The sequence below is a fragment of the Fukomys damarensis genome, unplaced genomic scaffold (genome assembly GCF_012274545.1).
Source record: "Fukomys damarensis isolate Sample0158 unplaced genomic scaffold, DMR_v1.0_HiC HiC_scaffold_15, whole genome shotgun sequence".
In the NCBI taxonomy this organism is placed as follows: domain Eukaryota; kingdom Metazoa; phylum Chordata; class Mammalia; order Rodentia; family Bathyergidae; genus Fukomys; species Fukomys damarensis.
Window position 1 is genome coordinate 42,508,261 of NW_022900927.1, and position 17,790 is coordinate 42,526,050.

Genomic DNA, 17,790 nt, shown 5'->3' on the forward strand with positions numbered 1-17,790 from the left:
TTTAAGACTAAACAGGAAATTCTGAAAAATATTTTGAGAAGCACTATGCTAGATCAAGCTTCCTCAGTGACTGAAATAGGAAACTAGTGCACAACAAAATAGCCCAAGACCTAGCTTTCAGAAGAAAAGAAAATCTGTATGTGCATCAGTCTTAGGGCAAGAAATGACCTGCAGATAAAATTTTGCTGCTAGGCTGGCTCTTTTTATTTCACCTATCCTAAAAAGAAATCAGTAATTATTGTTCTTAGCTTGAAGGTCGGGAGTTATGAATTGCCACTGTGGCCAGGTATTTAAATCTGACACTTTTGACTTAGTTTAGCCAAGGTCTAAAGGCTAAGAAGCAAACGACTACTGATAAAATTCGCACATTCCAAAGTGAGAGACTAGAATCAGCAAAGGAGCTTTCAAAGGCAATTCTTAAAATTGCTTTGACAATACCCTACTTGCATGATGGAAAAGGATAGAGAAGAAAAAGCTGGGATGCTCAAAATTAAGTCATTTTTTTGTTAATGTCCTTTGAACATTTCTGTGGGAGACAGAGAAAACTCCCCTTTCCCTGTAACCTATTTTTAAAAAGACTGGAGCAACCATCGGGAGATCCTCATCTCTAACCTATGAGTCTCTTTGGTCTGACCCAAGCAGAAAGAGCCAAAAGCGAAGTACTGTGGTTAGCTCAGCCCTCACCTAAAGCAGCATAAAAGGGAGGCTTCTGCTGATGGTTTCTTTTGCAGTGCAGAAGCTTTTGAATAAGATGAAATCCCAGTTGTTGATTCTTTCTGCTAGTGCTTGTGCTACTGAGGATTTGTTCATAAAGCCTTTTCCTATGCCAATGTCTTCAAGAGTTCTGCCTAATTTATCTTCCAGCAAGTTTAGTGTTTCTGTTTTAATATTTAGATCTTTAATCCACTTGGATTTTAATTTAGTGCATGGTGAAAGATAAGGGTCCAATTTTAATTTTTGGCAGATTGAGATCCAGTTTTTCCAACACCATTTATTAAAGAGGCTATCTTTCCTCCATTGAGGATGGTCAGCTCCTTTGTCAAAGATGAAGTAGCTGAGTACATCTGGATTTGTTTTTGTGTCTTCCAATCTGTTCCACTCAGATCTGTTTCTTTGCCAGTACCATGCTGTTTTTATCACAGTGGCTTTGTAGTATAGTTTCAAATTGGGACTTGTTATACCCTCTGCCATGTCTCTGTTGCCTAGGATGGTTTTTGTATTCTAGGTCTCTTCTGGTTCCAATGAATTTTTGGATTCTTCTTTCTAGTTACATGAAATATAGTGTTGGAATTTCGATTTGCATTGCATTGAATCAGTATAGCAGTTTTGGTAGTATGGCCATTTTTACCATGCTGATTCTTCCTACCTAGGAGCAGGGGATCTTTCCATTTTCTTATATCCTCTTCAATCTCTTTTTTTCAGAGTGTTGTAGTTTTCAGTGTAGAGTTCTTTTGCTTCTTTTGTTGGATTCCTAGATATTTCATTTTTTTGGATGCTATTATGAAAGGAATTGTTTCCTTAATTTCTCTCTCAGTGAGTCTATACCTAAAATGTACCAATAAACTCAAGGAGGAAAAAGAAAAAGAGGAAGGCTTCATTGAGAGTAGAGCCAAGATCAATGAGCATTTCTTTTAGGGTCAGTAGAACCAGCCAGAGTGCATTTTAGTGAAGTAATTTATTATTGTTGTTGTTATTATTATTATTATTATTTAGTGCATAACACACTTATTATATAATTTATTATGTTTTTTGCCTACAGAAAAGATCTAAGAATAGCACACAAAAAATCTCATATAGAATATACCAAGATTCATTACTAGTTTATATGTTTGTCCCATTTGCTTTATTATTGCCTCTATTTATCTTTGTCTATCTCTCACATTCCTTTCTGAACCAATTACCTATCAGCTGGAGATGTGCTTCCTAAATTCCTCAATGCATATTTCCTAAGAATACTATTTTATTCTGTGCTGAGGATGGAAGCCAGAGCCCCAAGCATACTGAGCACTCTACCACAGAGCTAAACTTCTAGCCCAAAACTATTTTTCTTACATAACCATAATATAGTTCTCAATATCAAGAAGTTTCACACTGATGCAGTAGTATTATTCAACCTATAGCTGGAGAAGATTTTCCACTCTTCCCAGGAAGACCACTGGAAAAGGCATCCTGGCTCCATAGAGAGGGAGAACTGCTGTCTTCTCAAGTGTTGGGGAGGTATGAAGGAGAACAAAGGAAAATGCATAGGACTCTGTCTTCAGTGTGTAACAGGAACCTAGGAAATTGGGCTGGGAAAAGAAAGGGTTCATTAGCCAAAGGACTATGCAAAGATTTTCTGGACAATGTGGCTGGCAGCCGAGCTAGTGAGGAAGCGGCAAGGCAAATTCAGGGATGGACAGAGAGTGCCTGTGTCAGAAATTGATTGTAGAGCCCAGCACAGCCTAACTTCAACATACACACATTACTTATACCCAGCATCCAGCTTTAGCTGCTGTATTATTATCCAAAGCCAAAATTTTCCTTTCAGTATATTAGTATAATGTGTACTATAGCTTTATCATTCTAGAGATATAAGGGCATTTGATAACAAAAAAAATTTACAAAGAAAATAGTTTTATTTGTATATCAAAGACTAAGAAATGAAGACACAACAATGAAGACATAACAATGAACACCAGAGCTGCTGGTGTGGGCAGATGGGGCAGCGATCAGTCATCTGTTCCTTTCCATGACATCAGTTCTGGTAACCTTGTTGATAATCAAATATTAACTGAATGTCTACTTTGTAAATTTTTGGACTGGGAACCAATCCTGAGCAGTCTGTTCAACATTCACTCATTCAATAAATACTGATTGATGTAGATTTTTGCATGTTAAGAATAGAGTATTTGATTAAAATGGGCAAGATTTCTTCTCTCCTTCAAAATTACTTACAAGGGTTCATTTGTCCATGTTGTGCTTGGAAATGATCTCTGGAGTGATGTTTTGCTGTGTCAGGAAGCTGTTGTTTTTATGTTGTAATGACTAACAAAAATTTGATTTGGAGAAGGAAGCTAAAGAAAAATTTATTTCAGTCTTTTTTTCCCCTAAATTGAGCTATTGTCTTCTTGAAATCTTGTTTGTTGGTTACATATTTTATTTTTTCATTGCTTGAGTATAGTATTTTATCCTGTATTTATTGTGACTTTGATATTTTATTGTGAAGCAGAACATATTTATTTAAAATGCAGTGTGTTTATGGGCTGGAGGTATAATTAAGTAATAAAGCACTTGCTTAGCAAATTCAAGGCCATGGTTAGCTTTCCACTACCAAAAAGAAATAAATGTGTTTATAAGATGATTCTTTAGATGGATAGAATTCACATATTCAGAAGTTAAAGAGATTATGTATGTACGTTAGTTATTGTGAGCAAAATGTGTTGATCTTATATTCAAAGATGTATGCATTGTTTCACCATTTATGTAGGAAAGTTGTTATGTATCTGGAAATATTTTGGCATGATACCTTTATTAAATTCAGGCATGAATTCAGAGTAATCTTCACTTGGAGGAAAATAAAATGTACTTGCACTATTATATTGAATGTGTACCATGAGCCTCATCTATATAATTCCATTTCCTCTTAGTTTACTTTAATCCTCTTTAACTCGAAGCCCGTACTATAATGATACTTGCTTGGTAAGTTTTATAGAAACATTAGGAATCTTTGCAATGATGCTTAAGTTATATTAAAACTTGGTATTTCTAGTAGTCATTTTAAAATCATGAGAATCTAAATAAATAGCAACATTTGAAGATAAAATTCTAGACAAAAATCTCAGGAGAAGAACCAGAAGGATATTTTGTATCAGAATTCTGGCTAATATATATTGTAAGATAAAAATATGATTAATTTCTTAAATACATATTCACATATAACATATATATACACACATGTGAATAGATATAGGTCATATATTTTATATATGCCTTTGTATATGAATTAAATGCATAGGAACATACAGGCTAATTTTTATTTTGGAATGCCTATAATGTGTACATAAGCATATGTTTACATATATGTTACTACTGATTAAGTAATAGCAATTGATAAAGCCTCTTTTTCTGATTCTAGGTGTTTTTCTTTTAGTACTTCACACTATACCCGTATAAGTGACCTTTTTAAATAGCTGGGAATATTAACACCCATGTATACATTATCGGAAAGTTTATTTCTGTTTTCCTAAGGAGAAGTTGGTTATGTCAGTATATGATTATATGATTCCTACAAAATAAATCTTTCCTTCATTGTTCAATACAATAGTGAAAACAGCTATTAAAGGGACTTTGGCATAAATATTATATTAAGAATTATATTTTAAAGCTTGATTCATTTTATGCATCATTTGAGTTTCTCATAATTTTAAGGGAAATCTTATTCAAACATATAGAATCACTTCCTTTTGTTATTTTAAGTTGATTGACTATAGCAGTTTAATAATAGAAAATTATTGACCTATTGAGAGTAGGAATGATATCTGTTCCATAAGTACATTCCAGATATGCAGATATTAATGTTTTCTGATTAAGGAGTGATTAGTGTCCTAGTTCTAGAAACAAGAAAGTGAAAACTCGAAGAGGTAGTTACCTGTTGTGAAAGTGTAATGCATGGGTATAATGATTGCTGGAAAAAGTCTACCTGATCTATAAAACATTATTTCCTAATAAGATTCCATTTTGTGGTTAGGAAAAACAAATGGCATATTTTTAAAATACTATGCTTTTATTTTATAGGAATTATTTTTTTATTGAAGAGTAGTCACACAAATATTTCCTTTTTCTATGTTCATTGTTCTATGTTACTTTTTTTTTCATTGTTTATTGGTACTTTTTAGGTATACAGTACAGTTACATTCATCATTGGGATCTTGTACCTTTACATGCTGCATCTTCATTCTTATTTTTCCCCATGCCCATGCCCTCCCTTCACCACCTCCACCCTTCCCTATTTACAAAGGCTTTGTTTCCATTTTTACCTTTTCTCATACTTTTTTCCCCTATTTCCTTTCCCTTACCCTTTCTACCCTCCCTATACCTTTAGCCCTTTTTTTCCTATTTCACATTATCATTCATACAACTTGAACCTTATTTACACTTTTACTTTTTCACATCAGAGAAACTATTCAGTATTTTATACATGTATGTCCTATTTATTTCACTTAAGAATATGGCCTCAATATGGATCCATTTAGCTAAAAATGACTCTAGTTTCTCATTCTTCGTGGCTGAGTAGTATTCCATTTTATAGAAAAATCACATCTTCTTTGTCCACTCTCCAGTTGATGAGCAATTGGGCTGTTCACACGTTTCAGCTATTACAAACTGTTGCACATTACTTTTTTATGTAGGAAGTGGTACAAGATATATTTGGCCCTCTAGAAATCCTACGTGCTAGTAGGATATTTTTCCATTCCTGTGTAATTTCTACTAATGCAGATATCAATTATGCTCTCAAGCTTTTCAATATCTCACCCCTTGTGGATTACAGGTAATAAAGATTATGTTTGTTTTACAGCCATTGTTAATGCATTTGTAGGTTGCATTGAGGGTCTGAGAAAATTACTCCATACATCAGCATCAGCCATGCAAACAATTTTCTTTTCTTTAATCTACACACTGTGTTACTGTGTTATGTTGTACAAATCAGTTTTAAAAATTAAGTGCTTAAAATTATTCTGGAAATTCATAATGCTAGAGAAAACATATTTTGGAATGCTCTCAAAACTGAACAACAGAAAGGTAAATAAAATGGAACATGAAACTAAACATACACTCTGCCCTCTTCCAAACACACATGTTCAGAAACATTTGCAATTTCTGACAGTGATTTAACATCACTTATGAAATTGATGAAATTAAAATAGTTTTATTCATATAATGTAGTTCTCTACATAATGAACCTTGAATGAAGTTTTATTTGTATAGATATATGTGTTAAATATAAGCATAGGAAGCCATACAGTATTTTTTATTAATTAGTTATAGCTATACTGTAATAAATGTTTAAGATATTCTACGATAACATTTTGCAAGTGAAAGTAATTTATAGCCAACTGTATTCTCCATGTAATGATTTTATTTACTCAGTTGTGGAAAGAACAATAACTAGATGTTATGCTACTAATCACATTCATAGTATATATTCTAATATTTAAGTGCCACTATGTTTACTTTTTACATCAAACTTTCTTCCCTGCCCACACTGTGAGAAAATGCAGATGAATTTATGTTTGTAACTTACGTCTCTAAATCACCAATCCTTCAGATATGACTCCTTGTTAAGGTGTTTTTTTCTTGTTAGTATCCTATTGTGTAATTAATATTAAACATAACACCAAATTAATCCTGGGTCTTTTTACATAAAGTTTCAAAGAAAATAAATGAATGCAAGAAGCTAAAGTTTTGATTTAGCAGGTAGCAGAGAGAAAATAATGGAATAGTATACAATAAAATATGATATCCTTCTTTTGGAATTCCTACTCATGGGAAATATTAAATATAAACTCACATATGAAAAAGATATAACTTCCATATCCCCTTTCTTTCTATCAATGCTCTCAAAATATATTTAATTATACAAGCTTTAAGTAAGCTTCTGTGAAAGCCTAAATAAAGATTATAAATACAAATACATTGTGGTATAAAAAGTAATTATATTATCTTTTAATCCTACCTAATAACTGAATATCCTATAGAAGTCATATCAATATTATGTATCCCTAAAAAATAGGAAAATGGCTAGCATTAAGCCTAAATGTAATTGTAGGTCTATGACTCACCTATACCACCAAAGTAGAAAAGTAAGTTTTTAATGAATAGATGATGTGTAGATAAAATGGACCAATCGTGTCCTATAGGAGTTTAATTCAACCCATAGAACTTCTTATATGCCAGCTAATATGCTTGGAACTATGAACTGAAGACTAATTACATAGTTCTTTTAGGGAGTTTCCAGTGCCACGGGATTGAATAGCATAAACAGAAATGAATGTTAGTACAGTGAACCAAGTGATAGACAATCGAGATTTGAATTTTATGGACCAGGACTGTATCTTCTACTGCTTTTTATACCACACAATTCCTAAAATAGTAATTTAGAAAACTTGTCAAGATTTTCCTGATCAGAGATACAGAACCCTGGCTTCACTTGAGGCAACCTCCAGTGTGTTAACAAGACTATGATTCAGAGGCAGCTAGAAGTCTGAACTTCTCATCGGCCTCTGCCAGCCAAATTTCCTATTCGTAATATAGTCAGCATTCAAATGATTTCATTTTGATGGTATTTTAGTTTATGCTACAATTGTTAGTAAAATTAAAAGCCACATGTGGTAGATGGTGTTACTTAGACTTCATTAAAGTATGTTTCAGTGAATTATTATATGATTATTTTCTGATTATATCCCATTTCAAGTATATGGAAATGATTATAACATAATCAGTTTATTTTGAAAAATGATAAAACCTGAAATTATGAAGAAGAAATTACAATCCTAGTGGATTCTATGGCAAAAACCTCACTGAAAAACACAGCATAAATTCCCTGTTATAAAGTATTTAATGCCAAAATTTTTTAAATTTCAAATTGAAAGCTGGCTTCCCATTCAATTTTATATCATGGGATCAAAAACTCAGACCTTTAGAAACCCTACCTAGAGTCCCACCTGTGAGAAAACCTTGTGGTTCTGAGGAATTAGTCTAATATTTCTCTTGAACATATTCTTTCATCATTGAAAATTAGTTGTCATTCATATTAGACATCGAAGGGCTCAAGTGGAAGCTGAGAAAAGAGCTCATCTAACTTGATCTGCAGTCCTTGTATTCATCATATCATTTCATGGGTGAAATGAGAATCCCTGTCAAACTAAGTAAAATAGTGTCTTACATGTGAATACAAATACTGTGTAGTTTCTCTGGTGTGATAAACTAAAAGTGTAAGTAAGGATCAAAATGTATATTGATTTTGTGTAATAGAAAAGGTCTAAAGGAGTAAGAGAAGTGGGAAGGGTAGGGGAAAGTTAAGAAAGGAAAAGTAAAAATAAGAAAAAAGGAAAAAAAATGGAAACAAAGTCTTTGTAAATATGGAAGTGTGGAGGGGAAGAAGAGAGGCCACGCATGGGAATGGGGAAAAATAAGAAGCAAAATATGCCATGTATAGGTACAAGATCCTAATGATGAGTGCAACTATACTGCATTCCTAAATGTACCAATGAAATTTTTTTTCAGTAAAATAGTGTACATTTTAAAGTGAAATTGCATTGAACTCTCCCACATAACCTGAATTAGAGCACTCAACTTCTTTTTTCTAGTGAAAAATTTAGTACGACTTAACTGTACTTTCTTTGTGTGATTTGACAGATGTTGTTCATTTCTCCCAAACATATTTAGGTTTTTTAAAGTATCTTTGAGTTCTTTTATGAATAAATCATTGATTTAGAATTTCACATGTATGCTATGAAAAAGAAAAATATCATCAGAGATTGGTGCTTGGTTCTTCCGTATGACGAGCATCCTTCTTAGCAACAACTCCTACACTTGGTCTTCTGTCACTTTTATTTTTATTTTTTATTATTACATGTTTAAAGTAATAGTGAGTTTATTCCTTGTATGGAGTAGGTACCTGAACATAACACATCTCTATTCTTTTTATTGTCCCCTTCCTTCCATCTCTTGGTCCCCTTTTCATGTGTAAATGATTATCTCCCTACTTGCTGCTGTCTTTTATTTTGTTCCTTATATTTTGGGTTTCTCATATAAGAGAAACCATGCAATCTTTAAGCTTTCGTGTCTGATTCTTTTCATTTAACATTATGGTCACGAGGTACATCCATTTTCCTACAAATGACTCAGATTTATCATTTTTATGGCACAGTAGTACTCCACTGTGTATAAACACTGTATTTTTTTCTTTTATAAATCAGGTTTCATCCATTAATGGATAACCCAGAATCCAGTCTTCTGAACTTGTGACTTGATTTGCATTCACCTTCAGAATGGAAATTCCATTCCATTCCATTCTTTGACACTGTTACCATTTCCAGTGTCACATCTAAATCTAAGAACTTTTAAAATGTGTTTGATCCAAAGTAAAATTTTAAAATTTTACTTCTAGGGCTCTGGGAATTTAAAAAGCGCAGTCCATTTTATAGGAAAGTTCAATTGTTCCTTCCAAAAATTCAATATTAGAATCTGCTGAAATAAACTGTCTACAAGACCAACAGGAGAAAACCTACAAAAATTTATTTGATCATAGTTTTATGTGACACTTCAGACAGAAAACCCAAAGTCTCGGGGTGAATGAGTCATCTTTCTCCTTAGGTTTTCTGTGTAAAAATTATGACTGAACCAATAGCGTGTGATTTAATAGTTATGACTTAGAGGGGAAACCCAGCAAGCCTTGTCAGATCAAATCTTCTTGGCCTCACCGGCTTCTCTTTCAAGAGGGAGGAAGGATCCTTTCTGGAATCAGTCTTAAGACCTACATTCAACAAGTGAGGTCAGTAAATATCTTTATACCCAAACTTTACAGAGAAAAACAGGGATAAAGTGAGAGCTTCAAATTTTATGGATGACTATGGGAAAAAGGTGATCTCATTACAGTACTATGCCCTTGGAAAAGAAAATTCTGGTTTCTATGGCTCATCTTGATAAAAATGAAGGAAGAAAATAGCATAATATGACATTTGAGAACAACCTTTCTTCTAAGGACTTCACTTTGGGGTATGGTTTTTTTATTTCCCAAAATTTAAGAAATTAAGAATATGGTTCATTGGAATAACATGGATTTTTGTATTTTCAAATCATTACAGAGCATCTTTAGCATTTGTAACTAATTTAAATTTTTACCCACATTTTATAAAATTTAATGAAGAGGGAATATATTTTAAGCTTCTATGACTATGCAGGTTTTTTCCTCCCTGATATAATACTACGTGAACTATGTAGAAATACATGTTCTGGAAGTACAAGTTGTGTAACAAATATTTTATATCTCATAATAAATATATAAATATGAGGACAATCTTATAATATTAAATCACATACAGAAAAACCAGCTTTATTGATTTTAGAATTGTTGCTTAGTGTATAAATCTTGGTATTTTGCCTTAATAACTCTTTCTATTAAGGTAAAAGCCCTAAAAGGGCTGATCCATTTAAACAGATTTACATATTGCCTGTTCCTTGGAAAGGCTTCATTAAAGATTTTGTTCCTTTAAGATTAAATATATCAAATAGTTTTAGAAATCAAATGCACTTCAATAAATCAGTTAATTTATTATATTTTCTTTAAGTATTTTTATCCCTATTTTATAGAAGCAAGAATTAAGATGAAAAAAAGTTCTATAAATTGCTTCAGTGTAATACAGCTAATAAGTATTAGAGAAAAATCTAGAAAATATTCTTTACCTTCTCAAAGTCTATTCAAACCCTAGAAAGACCATGGTGTGGGGCAAGAATAGGATTCAGCTACCAGCAGAACTGAATTTAAATTCTTGCTCCACCACTTACTAACTCCAAGGAAGTTGTGAACTATTTGTTCTTATGTAAATAGAAATATTTAACACCTTTATCACTATTTTCATGTGAAGATGAGTGTGATAAATTTATGCAGTCTGCTGAATGTGGTTTAAGTTTAGTTACAATTTTTAAAACTATGCTGCTTCTCCAAAAATAGGAATATGACCTCAAGCAATGAAACTTGAGAGCAGATTTTGTTAGAATGTAAAGTTCCAGGATATACTGAACCAGACTGTAATGTTATTTATAGTTGTACGCCTGTATGTCAGTGTTTTCCAAGAAAGAGATAAAGAAGGTGAAGACTTAAAGACAAGTTTAATGTGATATTGTTTATTTTCTATTTTCTTTCTATAATTGCTGCATAAAGATGTACAACAGAGGAGACCACACAAACCATTTCTTCTGCTAGCCTTCCACTTCCAGCTGGGCACCTTCCTGAGTTCCCTTCACAGGTGCTGGACTAAATTCAGAATACTTTACAGAGCGAAGGATGAGCCGAACGGCACAGAACTATAAAGATCTTGTGCCATGCCCCAACATTCCATTTATATGTTCCCTGACACATTGATGACTTTGAATCCATAGCAAACTGAGGTTTTCAAAAATCACTTTCTCACCTTCATCTTAAGTGTGTGTGGAGAATAGCTAGCCCGTCCTCCTCACCTACTCTCCCCAGAACACAGGAAAGCAGAGTCCACCTATTTTCCTTTCTTTTTACTTAATCATCTTCTTTCCTGTGAGGAAATGTGCATGGTTCACATGGCAAAGTTGGAGGCCTTTGTAAAGATATTTGGTTGGTTTCTCATTTTGATATAGCCAGAAAGACTGTATCTATTTCATCGAATTTCTGTAGCGTAACTAGTGAGAAGGGTCTGAAATGGACCAACTCTCTTGAGTTCTTTCTCCACTCTGCCTTCCTTTTTTTGTAGCCTCTTCCTTGAACCACCACCACCTGCCCACAGAAACATCAGTTTTGCCATCAGTGCCTCAGTAGCTTCCTTTCAGGAGTATTACTAGGTCTGGCTTTAAACATAGAATCCTAACAGCTGCTCTGTTGTGTTTTGAAAAAGCTCAGAATATGGCCCCTGCTCACCTCTGCAGCGGACTTGAGTGGCGAGCACATTTCAAGCAGTAACTTCTGAAGTGTTTAATGCCATGTAGACCTTTTGCCTTGAAAAACCTATGTATCGCATATTATTAGTTGCTGAATCATGCATTAGAGTGCATGTGCCTGACAAGTTGTAAATAATAATAATAATAATAATAATAATAATAATACATGATGAAGCCTGTGTTGATGCAGATCAGGGAGGTGTCCGCAGTTTTGCCAGGTGGGTCTTGAGTCTGACAACTTCTCATGAGATTAAATATACATCTCGACCTTCTCCAGCCTCCTCTAGTTTAGAATAGCCATTCCTAATTTTATGACATTATAAGAGCAATTATGTAAACTCTATTAGGGCTTCTTTTGAACCCTAAATTTCTGTCCCTCTGTGGATTCTACATGTGGAAGCAAGGGACGTATACGATCACTCTGATGGTAATAAAAAGAACAGATAAAGATACCTACATCTGGATGTCTGTATCTATCATATGGATAAATGTCATTTCATACAAACAAAAAATGTCATTCCCTCGTCTCTATTGAAGTCCCTTTTAGTAAGACGCCGTCACCCAAGTCAGTACATTGCTCTTTTTATTCATCTTATCTATTTTTCCCTGTTTCTTCTCATACAGAACTCATATCAGGATATTCTCTTCTGCAAAAAAAAAAAAATGTTCACACGTGCCCATATGAATAGACAGAGCCGTATACGAAGTAGTCAGAGCCCGAAGGCACTTTAGAGAATCACCTTGCTCCACTCTCATTTCACAGCTGACAAAATTGAGGTCAGAATAGATGAAGCGATTTGCCTAAGGTCAAAGCTGGATCGAGGCAGAGTCAAAACTGCAATATATGATACCGAATTTTACTTTTGTCAATATAAAATATTATTCACCCAACAAATATTTATTTACAAGACAGGCACCATTCTAGGGTTTGGGGGGCAGAACAGAGAACCCAAAAGGCCTAATTTTAGCCCTGCCACTCACATTTCAGCAGAGTCATGCTCTCTCAGGTGTGTACGCTGTGAATGCTGTATCTTTTTCAAAGGTAGTTTCATTTCTTTATGTTTCTTTGCCCTTCTCTTTACTCAGTCCCAATTAACTTCCCCAGGCTTTTCATTTAGTGAATTCCCATCTTCTTTCTCAGGGTGCATACTGGCTCTCCTGACTTCATACCATCTGCATCACCCCCATTCTGAAAAGATTACTCTGAGCATAACGAAAACGTTAAACATGAGTGAACCCACTATCTGATGATTGTAACTCCATCCGCCAGCAAATGCTTCAACGTTTGCGGATTTGTGTAATAAAAGAGTCACAACAGAAAAATGGGGAGCTCCTTTATCCCTATCCCGCTTTTTCAAAGATCCCTGTTGGTAAATATTTGCTTCTGTCATAATCAGGACAGGTTTCTAGGCCTAAACCTTCTAAATGTCTCTCCATGGTTAGACACAAAAGACAACAGCAACAAAAAATCCCTTTATACCTCGGTCTTTACCTTTGTTTCAAAGATATATTCTGTATCATTGCCTTCATATACACCTATAAGCAACACCATGGGTTCAGAGGATGATTACACATCTTTTTCAAACATTTCTTTATTTTCTCTATTACTTGATAATTTTCCTACCATTGCTTAATGCATTTCAGTAGTTTCCACATAAATATCTTTAACTGTTGTAGACAGAATTAAACAGCGTTGTGCTTAATGAACTAAATAAAAATAGCCACAGCTCAGTGTTATATAGCATAGAGATAATAAAAATGACCTTTGAGATTTTTCAACATATGCTCTTTTTATGTGGAATGTTTTTTCTCTATACTTTCAAACTGTAACAAAAAGTTGCAAGGACAATACAAGCTCTCATAGGCCCTTCACATAGGTTCAGAAGTTATGAACATATTTCTTTCATATCATTCTTTTTTCTCTTTCTCTGTGTGTGTGTGTGTGTGTGTGTGTGTATATATACATATATATGTATTTATAAATTGTATATGCAATCAGTTGCTATATTTGTGTCTAGAAATTGTTCACAACTTATAATTCTAATCATAATTCTATTTACAGAGTTAGGCAAAATATGTTCTAAGTATAAATACTTATAAACATTTCTTTATCTTTTGGTTAGTGCTATACTATATATATATATATATATTTATATATACTTGATATATCTTTCTGAAACATTTGTAAATAAGTTGGAGACATAATGTGCTCTATTCTGAATAATTCAGTGAATATTTAAATGTATTTCCTAAATCAGGACATTTCTTACATTACCAACCAAAGGCAATGTACCACTGATTTAATATTATCATCTGATTTATAGCATATTCAAATTTTCTCTACTGACTCAATGATGTTCTTGATAACTAACTGCTTCCCCAACCCTCTCTGATACAACCTCTAATCCAGAGTCATGTAATGCACTTAGTTGTTGTGCACTGTTTATTTTTGTGCTTAAAAGCTAACATTCAGCTAGCAATAACCTGGGTAATGTTCCTTTTAAAACAAATCTCTGCTTGTTGACTATTGTACCAAGAATAAGGATTTAAAAAAAAAGATAGTTAGCAAAATCCCCTAGGATTAATATCTGTGCTGAGAATATTAGAAGTCAGCCTTGTAGCAATGTCATAACGACAAGTTTTGATATTTCCCTAGGAGGGTGGCCAACCTACGAAAGCGACTATTTCGCAGTTTTGAAACTCAAAACTTTGCAAGTGGGATTCTGAGTCCACTTAGAGTTAAGAAGATGGTAGTGAGAAGTGAACATGTTGCATAGATTCACCCTCTTTAAAACCAAGTCTAAATAAATACAAAGCTCATTACTGTGTTAATGAAGTCTCAAATAAAGTCAATATTTTCTTCTTGTATTAGTACACGTTAGCAGTACATAACAATTACATTCGTAATGAGGAGCTGGTATATGTATAAACCATATAATTTGTTTCCATCCTCTTTCCTCCATCCATCTTTTGGTCTCCTTTCCATTTGCAAAAGATCTGTTTCTTATTATTTGTCTTTTATTTTACTTTTTCCACTTTGGGCTCTTCATATAAAAGAAACCACATGATGTTAAGTTTCTGTCTCTGGTTTACTTCACATAACATTATGGTCCCAAGATGCATCGATTTTCCTACAAATGACCTAAATTTATCTGTCTTTATGATAGAGTAGTCCTCCATTATACATAAATATTGCATTTTATCCATTCTCCTGTTGATAAACATATAGCCCACTTCCAAGATTTAGCTACCCTAACTGTGCATGAAATAATATATAAAACAAACATTTTCATCAAAATGAAATGCTTGAGAGATTTTAAAGCAAAGTTTGAATGCAAATGTTAATTGTCATTATTGAAAATAAGTCTATTTAAAAACTTACACCTTGCATTTTAAATGTTCAATATTAAATTGAATGAAAATAATTCCTCTTTTCAAAAGTTGCAAAAGTAAAGTATTTGTAGTATTTATGATCTCTAAAGTATGCAGTGTTTTGCTCTTGTGAGTAGCATTGTGATTAAGATTCTAAGTAATGAATGATTCACTCTAGACACTATTAACATAACAGTAATTCTTAAGTCTCAGATCATTTTTCTCCATGCCAACCCTATTTCTAATATTGGATTAAATGTAACACCAAATATTAACCAGCTTTATTGACTGTGAATATGCATAATAGTTTGTGAATAATATATAAATTTATCTAAGTAAATACATTTTAAATGTATTGTACAAAATCATAAAAGTACTAAGCTTCAATATCAGGAAACTGCCTGAGTCAAACCTAGTGTTACATTACTAAAAGCTCAGATAGATGACACAAGGTACAAAATAATCTAGTGCTACTTTCACTGTCTCCCTCTAAAATAAAAAGGTATTCATACATGAAGGAGGCAGAAATTAGATAACAGAAAAATACTACATGCATCCACATTCAGGGCACAGATGAAAACTAAAACAGTCATTTTGTCCCCTACAGTAGAGCAGGCTTGTCCATTTACCCTTGTGGTAGATATCCATACAAAACTAAAATGAATTCAAAGCCCTGAAGATAGAGAGCAAAAGTCCCACAAACTATTGAGCCCTTTTACAGAGCCCTTTGGGAAGCCTCCCCCCTATTAAGTAATAATGTATAATACATATAATGTCAGATATTCTCTTATTTTTCATTAAAATAACCTTTGTTTTTTCTAGCAGGCTTTTGTTTCCATACATGTAATAGTTGTATGACACTCTATTTTATGTATGTGCCCATAGAATCTTGTGTTTTGGGTTTTAATTGCTAAAAAAAAATCTGTATGCTAAAACTATGTATAGAAATATTATCTAAAATTGATTGTGGCTTAAAATTGTATGTTAACATGCAATCAGGCAAATCTAAATACATTTTACAATTGCTCTTCCTAATGGACTTTACCAGAAAACAGTTACGTTTCAAGCAGGAATAAAATGAAAGCCTGTCTTGGAGACTTAACCACTGAACAGATGTAGTAAATGCAGCTTTGGAAATATAGCTGTCACTTCAGATCTTTTCCACTGAGTACCTTTGTGAGTCAAGAGCTACTGGCATTGAAATAATTGTGCAGTTCTGTTGACAATACATTCTAGGAGAACTCTTAAACAGAGTAGCCTGCCTGTTATGAACCTATTTTAAAATGTTTCATTCTTTCTTGGCTTGTATTCTACCTAATTTTGGGGGGACTAAGATTGATGAGAACTTACATTAAAAAGAACTTGCCTCTAGTGCTATTAAGTTTTTCATTTATGAGTTGCTAACATATCACACTAAGTAAAAAATTCCTGATATCTTTGTTATATTAAAACAATTCTTACTACTGACTCTTGCAAAGGACTTTGTTTTCTTACTCTCTAAATTGAAAGATGTACTTTTTAAGCAGTGATATGTAGTTATTCTTCTCATAAGCTGTGGTGGGTTTAAAAATCCATATGTGTATATACAGAGAGATATTTTTCACTATTTTAGTTTATATTTAGATATTAAGTTTGTAAATAGGCAAGTATGCATAAATATTGAAGTTTTCCTAATACCAGTGAAAAAGAGAAAACTTAAAATTTTGAGACAAAGTAGATTTATAAAAATCATAAATGCTTGGTACAGCACCAGGCATTTAATTGACTTAAGGTTTGTGTAATTCCTTTTTTAATGGATATAATAATATAATATTCTCTAATAACATCAACTTATTTCAGTTTTCAAAATATTGTACTGTAGGAAGCATAATTTCATAGTTTATTTCCTACAAAAATAGTACAGGAATGATGTATACAATCTGGCTCTGCAAAATGACTGAAATTTTGTCTATAATAGTATATATACTAAATATATATAAATACAATGTTATTTTGAATTTATTACTGCAAGATTATTTGGGAAAAATCTTAAAAATAAATTTAAAGTTAAATTAATGGCAATCTGAAACGACTCAGAACTATATCAACTAATCATGGTTCATACGTATTATTTTCTTTTAGAAATAAAGAAGAATTCTGAAAGGAAGCAAAGAGCAAAACACCTAAGAATTCCTAACAGAACAGTAAGTACTTTAATAACAATAATTATAATAGATCACCTATAAAGTTAGAACTTATAAATGTCTTTTATAGAAATATTCATCTCTGCATTTTCTAAGGTAAGAAATTAGCATAGTAAGCAAGTGGAGCCTTCTAAAGCTCAATTTCAATTTACTTGAGTCGACTGAAAATCATTTATCCTATAATCTTCTGAGATAAGAGGAAAAGGTAATCTTTGTGATGCATCTCTCTCTGGTGCTGAAAATGTTTATTTTGACTCCATCATGTTTTTCTTACTAGCATAATATCATTTTAAGTTCTAAAGAAAGAAAAATATAGTAGGCAAAATTTAAACTACTTTCTTTGTATATGATACAAAACATACTCATTCTAAACAAAATTTTAAAGCATATTAATATGTTAATTTGTTAATAGCCATTAAATTGTAATTTTTTAAAATGGCAACAATTTGCAGGCTTAAAATCTATAGCTAATCCTCATAGTTATTTTTTCTAATCTTATGCTTTAAATGTGAAATATATTTCCTTAGTATCATTTCATAATAGTTTTCCTAAATATTCTTTCATTGAG

General features: G+C 32.8%; 1 protein-coding gene across 3 annotated transcripts in view; it reads left to right on the forward strand.

Annotated features, from left to right (window-relative positions):
• The window catches only part of Syt1 (synaptotagmin 1), a 517,172-nt gene that overhangs the window by 149,480 nt on the left and 349,902 nt on the right, over positions 1-17,790 (forward strand). For all 3 annotated transcript variants that reach the window (XM_010639520.3, XM_010639515.3, XM_010639517.3), the window contains one exon: positions 17,161-17,222. The gene's annotated coding sequence lies outside the window, so the exon portion shown is untranslated. The remainder of the gene's footprint in view (positions 1-17,160; positions 17,223-17,790) is intronic.